At 43.0% G+C, this 7,791-nt stretch overlaps 1 pseudogene; it reads left to right on the top strand.

Moving 5' to 3' along the window:
• Window positions 1-529: 529 nt before the first annotated feature.
• On the top strand, window positions 530-7,248 carry LOC110743239 (annotated as a pseudogene).
• The last annotated feature ends 543 nt before the right edge of the window (window positions 7,249-7,791 follow it).

Below are 7,791 nucleotides of genomic sequence, written 5' to 3'. Positions count from 1 at the left end.
GGATACTTGGCCTTCTTCCATGGTGCTGGTTTCCCCTGGAGCTAACATCCCAAAAGAACCAGGCAGAAGTTGTATGGTCTTTTCTGACCCAGTTTTGAAAGTTAAAAACAGTGTCACATCTGCTGCATTCTATTGGTTATAAGGTGCTTGCTAAGTCATCCCAGATTCATGGGTAGGGGACATAGATACCACCCCTCCATGAGATGAGTGACAAACAATTTGCAGGTGTGTTTTAAAACTGCCATGCAACATACTAAATTCTCTAAGGTTAGGGATAAAAAGCAGAATATATAATTGTGTATGCCCTGGGATTGAAAGCAGTATCCAGGAATGGACATATGGAAAACACTGGAAAGAAATGCAAAATATATTGCATTTTTTCATTACTGTAGATAATTTTTCCCATTTATTTTATAGTAGGAAAGAAAGAATGAATGAAAGAAAAGAAAACATATTTCTAAGTGATTCGATGCTTTTTCTTTATAACCTCTGCTCCATTTATCTTATAGTTTATCTTTGGGATAACGATGAGAATCACTTTAAGTTGGGTTTGAGGGTGAGAGGGAGCATTGAGAACATGACCAGTTGCATACGAAGGTAGCCCTGGCTGTGGTGAAGACGGATTAAGTGGTAATGCACAGGGCTATTATGTGACACTTCAAGGACTAATTAGGGCCAGGAAGAAGCCCAAAAGTGTTATCTCTTATGTGCAGGATCAAGACACCCAAGTAGGTTCACACATTTCATGGCCATCAAATTATGTTTACCCCATGAAAAAAGTAACGAGACAGAGGTCAAATGTTGAAACTGAAAAGTGGTACAGATCTGTCCAAACAGAATGTTTTTGCATTCAGTCACTCAAGCAATGTGGAATTAAAAGCTATGTGTTATTACTAGATGCTCTACACTACACACCCAGACTTCTCTCCACCTGCTGATGTCCAGAGAACTTTCTTAACCTGGTTTTGCTCACACAGCAGGACCTGGATCCCAGTACAGATCCAGAGGCCTGTTATGGACTGAATTGTGTTCCCCCAAAATGTCTATCTTGAAACCTGAAGACCCAGTGTAACTGCCTTTGAAAATAAGACTTTTAAAGAGGTAATTATGGTTAAATATGGTCATAAGGGTGAGGCCCTAATCTAACAGGATTGGTGTCCTTTTAAGAAGACAGACACCAAATATCTCTCCTCTTTCTCTCAGTGCATGCACATTGGCAGGCCATGTGAAGATACAGAGAGAAGGCAGCCCTCTGCAAGCTGCAGAGAGAGCCCGCAGGAGTGGTCAATCCTGCCGACACTTTAACCTTGGACTTCCAGCTCTCTCAACGGTGCTCAAACAAGTTTCTGTTGTTTAAGTCACTGAGACTGTGGTACTTTGTTATGGCAGCCCTAGAAAACTCATACAAAGTCCTTCAAGCTGATTTCTGGTATCCTTTTGGCACGCCCTGATCATTTATTGAGCATTTCTTTACTTTCTAGCACAATAAGATGATCTGTGTCATTTAGTACCTTTTCTGCCTGTGGTAGGCTGCACGATAGCCTCCCAAAGAGGTCCACATAGAAATTCTCTGCACCTGTGAATAAGTTGCCTTAAAGGTGTTTGGCCCAGTGCATATGCTACCATGTAAAATTAGCTTCCATGAGTAGCAAGAAAAAATTTTTGGAAAATCACATTTGTCACTTGGCCCAATGAGAGAAATATTGAGAAGAAATTTAACTGAAATTTAAGAAAATAAAAGGCTGTTTGGGGATGAGAATGGTTTGCTTCTTACCTTCTCTGCACAGCAGAGATACACGGAAATGGTTTAGAGTTGCCATAGGATGGACTTGAAGTAGGTGGTAAGGGAATTCCAATGTGTCTACATCAGGTGCAGTGCCAGGGGCTGAGAAAAAGACAAAGATGCTTAAGACATGGCCCCTGTCCTCAAAAGATTCAATCTGGGGATATTTTCTCACCTACATGGGAAACCAAAGAGATTACCAAGAATACATAAGGGCATTTTGTAGTGCTAGCAAGTAAATCAGAAGACTGATGTACTGATTCAGCTGATGTGTAGATTTTAAGGACAGAAGGAAGAAATACAGCAATGACAAATTTAATTGGAAAAGATCAGCTGGGACAATAATACGCATCCCAAATGGAGCTTTATCACAATGGAACGATGCCTGATACAAAAGAAACAACAAAACGTGGCAGATCAAGGTGTTGTGAAAACACTGAGCTGGTTGTAGCCACTGCACCTGTGTTTGCTGATCTTAAACAGCTGTGTGTGGATAATGTTAGCAGGAACAGAGCAATTGAGGAACTCGAGAACGTTAGTGCTGTGATTGAAGCCACCTGTCCTGGCATCACAGGTAAGATGGTGAAAAAGTTAACTGGGAAATTTCAAAAGTGTTCCACTGATGTATCCTCTTCTAAGCTTTTCGTTATTGGCTTCCGTTTCATATGAAATCCAGTAAAGCTCTTCAAGCTTGCCTTCATGCCTAACTCAAACGCTCTGTATGCCTTTCACACTTTTGCAACTTGTTGATGATTAAAGACTTTAAAAAACTCTCCTCGTCCCCATGAGAAAAGTGCTTTGTGTAGTGGTTAAAAGCGTGGATTTTGGAGTGATCATCCAGGTACAAGGCCTGAGAAGCTTTACAGGCTGTGTGAGTTTAGTTGAGTTATTAAACGTTTCTGGGCTTCTGTTTCTCTTCCACAAAATGGAAATAATAATATCACATCCTTGTGGTAAATGGGAGTTGAAGATTATTCTATACCTGGTTGACTCCAGGTCTGACTCTTTTGCAAAATGTCTGAACCCTTGAAGAGAGACTGATGAGTCTGGTGTTACTTTACTTTGACCAAGCTCTTGGTCTTGGGCCTAGACGTAGGTGAGAAAAACACTTCCTCTTTTTGGAGCTTGGCCTGGACTTTAAGGTGAGGAGACATCTGCAGTGCTTCTGATAGTTGCTCAGGGAAGCCCAGCCCAGCCCCAAAGTGGCCACCAGGATGCAATCTAGGAAACTGACCTGTAAAAATGCGGAGATAGGCCTGGGTCCATCAGATCTGTGAGCTTTTATCTAACTTTTACTTTCCTGCCATTATTCCTATACCTAGGCTAGTTCTCAATAAGAATAACGCCCTGGCCTCTGATTTGCTATGGCAAACAAGCAGGTGGGCCTGCCCACGTGTGAGATGAAGTGGACGCAAGGAGGTAGCAATCCCTTCCTGAGGTCAGGCTGGAGGTAGCAGTGAGGCCACCAGAAGAGGATCATTGGTGGCAGAGGCACCACATGGTGGTATGGTGAAGAGACCCAAGTGACAGAACACAAGAGTCTGCCTGAGTACCTGAGAGAGATGCCCAAAACCCTGAAATAGCTGCAATTCCCTGGATACAATGATGGGATATTTTCTGCTAACTATGTGGGCAGGACCATAGATGTAGTCCTTGGGTTACTAGCCCAAAACCTTCATTTAACAGAACACACAGTCAGTGGGGATGGTCACACTGTATTTAACCACCACTGTGTCGTCAAAGACCAGTCCAAAAGGATGTAGCTGGTCCTGGTGCTGAAGCTTACAATCATTTATGGAAGAAAGCAAATCCTATTGCTGGTGACATGGAAGATCTCCAAAGTCCCTTTATAAAGGAGAGAAGGGGTATTTGGGTTTTCCATCATTTTCCCAACAAACTATAATTTCTATCTATTGAGACTGATAGAACTTTTGCCACCAATCTTACTGAATTCTGGGTTTTGTTACTGGTTTTTTCATTGGTTTGTTTGTTTTGTTTTATTTTTGTTTTCAAAAAAGAGTGAATCAGATTTTCTGGATGTCCCACTGTGCCAGGAATTAACCCTTTAGTTTCTGGATCCTGGAGAAGTTTATGAGGTTCCAGAAGAGGGGCTGGATAGCTGACAGTGGGGAAGCAAACAGAGAGCTTCAGTCAATGTCTATTTACCAGGTTGTATGAAAATATTCCAATGTTTTAACAACCGGAGCATCTGGGACTGGGGCACACCGGTCCTGCCTACACAACCAGGACCACACACAGCAGAATTGTTCTCACACCCGTGTCATTCCTGAGAGGTTTTACATAGAAAACTGAGACTCTGCTGAACTTTAGCAGGGAACAGGATAGAAGCACAACACTGCGCTGGTTCAGGCTGTCTCTAATGGTTGGATAGCTCTTCTCACGTACCCCTTGTGTAAGCAGAGAAGCCATGTGGGAGAAATCCCATGTTATTCCCCCTTGCTCTTGAGTCTCTAAAACAAGGCAGATCCACATGTCATAGCTCCTGTTTTAGGGCTGCGATCTGCCAAAAGGTTGACTTACCTTTAACGAACTCTTCTGCTTCTGGGCCTGCATGAATGCTAGTCAATTCATAGCTGGCAAAATGAAGCTATTTCCATGACCACAAAAACCCATTCAGGGTCCCCACAAACTCCGCCCACACCCTCCTATTCCAAATCAATGAGGCTGACTCAATTTCCTGCTGACTCACGGCAGTCCCAGCTTTACCAGTCAGCTGGTTCCCCAGGTTAAAAGTGGCTCCAGGCAGAACCCAAGATCCCGGGAACCAGAGTGCTGCATGTGGCCACTGTAAGAGGTTTAGCATGAGTCCTCCGACCCCCTGCTGTTTCCACATGGCCTGGGCCTTCTCACTGGACTGAATATTTCACGTGTGCACTCTGAACCTGGAGCCTGAACAAGGGTAGAGGATGCAAGGCCAGCTGGACGTGCAGAACTGAGATTGTTGCTTAGCCAAAGGCCTCCAAGTTCTCACCTGTTACCTGAGATGAAACACCTCAGGAAATCCAGACAACCTGATGGCCAGCTGCTTATAAAAAGCAATTCTAAATACACTTTCCAATCATTTATAGAAGAAAGCAAATCCTATTGCTGGTGACATGGAAAGTCTCCAAAGCTCTTTTATAAAGGAGAGAAGGGATAATTTGGTTGTTCAGGATTTTCCCAATAAATCATGGATTCCTTCCTATTGAGGTCAACAGAACTCTTGCCACCAATCTTTGTGAGTTCTGGGTTTGGACACTGAGGTTCTTTCAAGAGGACAGAAAGAATCAGATTTTCTTAAGAGGATATATTCATGACTTAAAATGAATCTCTTTGCACATTTTACAACACTTGCTACCACTGACAAAAAAGTTGATAATCTTCTAATAAAAACATCCAATTCAGAGATAATGAAAACTGGAAAAAAAACACTGTATCTTCTCATAATCCTTAATTTTAATAAAATCTATGGGCTCTGGGAACAGAGCTTACAAATGACAGGTGAAAGCTTCATCTTGGGGAAGCCGCAGGAGAATTTCAGAGAGAATCTGTTTGTAACCAAACAAGAGAAGCACAACTTCAAATAACCACCAAACTTCTGTCTTCACTCGCTAAACATGAGGTTTTTGAGTGTTTCCAAACAATTTAAATTGTGATAGTTAATTTTATGTGCCGACGTGGTGGGGTCATGGTGCTCAGATATGCGGTCAAACATTATTCTGGCTTTCTGCCTGGGGATGCTGCTGAGGAAGCATCATCAAGGTCTCTCTTCCCACGGGCATCGTGTGTAAGCCAGTCTTCTAAAGAGCCTGAACAGGTGCAGAAGCTCTACATCAGGGGCTTGAGCTTTGAAACAACTGATGAGAGTCTGACGAGCCATTTTGAGCAGTGGGGAAGGCTCACTCTCACAGACCGTGTGGTCTGACAGATCCAGATACCGAGAGCTCCAGGGGCTTTGGGTTCGTCACCAGTGCCACTGTGGAGGAGGTGGAGGCAGCCCTGAATGCAAGGCCACACAAGGTGAATGGAAGAGCTGTGAAATCAAAGAGAGCTGTCTCAAGAGAAGATTCTCAAAGAGCAGGTGTCCACTTAACTGTGAAAAAGGTGTTTGTTGGTGGCATGAAAGAAGACACTGAAGAACATCACCAAAGAGATGATTTCAGACTGTTTGGGAAAACTGAAGTGATTGAAATCATAACTGAATGAGGCAGTAGCAAGAAAAGGGGCTTTGCTTTTGTAAGTTTTGAAGACCATGACTCCAAGAATAAGATTGTCATTTGGAAATGCCATCCTGTGAATGGCTGCAACTGTGAAGTTAGGAAAGCCCTGTCACACAAGAGATGGCTAGTGCTTCATCTAGCCAAAGAGATCAAAATTGTTCTGGAAACTTTGGTGGTGGTCATAGAGGTGGTTTTGGTGGGAATGACAACTTCAGTCATAGAGGAAACCTCAGTGGTTGTGGTGGCTTTGGTGGCACCCATGGTGGTGGTGGATGTGGTGGCAGTGGCGATGGCTCTAAGGAATTTGGTAATGATGAAAGCAATTTTGGAGGCAGTGGAAACTACAATGATTTTGGCAATTAAAACAATCAGTCTTCACATTTTGAATCCATGAAGGGAGGAAACTTTGGAGGCAGAAGCTCTGGCCCCTGTGGTGGTGAAGGCCAATACTTTGCCAAACCATGAAACCAAGGTTTCAGTAGCAGCAGTAGCTATGGCAGTGGGGGAAGATTTTAATTACTGCCAGGAAACAAAGCTCGGCAGGACAGCGAGCCAGAGAAGTGACAGGGAAGCTACAGGTTGCAACAGATTTGTGAACTCAGCCAAGCACAGTGGTGGCAGGGCCTAGCTGCCACAAAGAAGACATGTGTTAGACAATACTCATGTGTATGGGCAAAAAACTCAAGGACTGTATTTGTAATTAATTGCATAATAGGTTATTTTAGTTTCTGTTCTGTGGAAAGCATAAAGCATTCCCACAAAAAGCATTAAATGTAGACTTTTTTCTTGCACGCATGCTGTTAGTTCCTAAATGTAACAGTCTGATCATGATGCCGAATAAATATGTCTTTTTAAAACAAACACACAAAGAAACAAAACATTATTCTGGGTATTTCTGTGAGAGTGTTTTTCTATGAGATTAACATTGAAATCAGGAGACTTTGAGTAAAGCAGGTTTCCATCCATAAAATGGGTGGGCTTTATCTAATCAGTTGAAGGTCCAAATAGAACTGACTTCCCTGAACAAGAGAGAATTCAGCAGCAGCAGTCTTTAAGATGGAAGTGCAGTATCAGCTCTTCCCTGGGTCCCCACCTGATGGCCTCAGGACTTGAACTGTAGTATTAATTCTTCCTGCCTCCAGGTCTCCTGCCTCCTAGCCCACCCTGCAGAGTTTGGACTTTCCAGCCTCCATAATCATGTAAGCCAATTACAATTATATGTACCATATACAATTTACATATGTATGTGTGTATGTAAATTGTAATATATGTATGTACATATATACATACATGTAAATTGTATATGTGTGTATACAATTGTTTATGTGTGTGTATATATATATACACACACACACACAAACACACACACACATTCTACTGGTTCTATTTCTCCAGAGAATCCTGACAAATGTGTTTCCATACTTCCCTAATTTGATTCCTTTCTTACATTCTCTTCCCAACCTTGGTTGAACAGTGGAATCACCTGGGTAGCTTTAAAAAATACAGATACAGCTGGGCACAGTGGCTCACACCTGTAATCCCAGCACTTTGGGAGGCCGAGGCAGGCAGATCACCTGAGGTCGGGAGTTCGAGACCAGGTTGACCAATATGGAGAAACCATGTCTCTACTAAAAATACAAAATTAGCTGAGCATGGTGGTGCATGCCTGTAATCCCAGCTACTTGGGAGGCTGAGGCAGGAGAATCTCTTGAACCTGGGAGGCGGAGGTTGCGGTGAGCCGAGATTGTGCCATTGCCCTCCAGCCTGGGCAACAAGAGCAAAGCTCCA

The sequence above is a fragment of the Papio anubis genome, chromosome 3 (genome assembly GCF_008728515.1).
Source record: "Papio anubis isolate 15944 chromosome 3, Panubis1.0, whole genome shotgun sequence".
Taxonomy (NCBI): Eukaryota; Metazoa; Chordata; class Mammalia; order Primates; family Cercopithecidae; genus Papio; species Papio anubis.
This window is presented reverse-complemented; position numbering and strand designations above follow the sequence as displayed.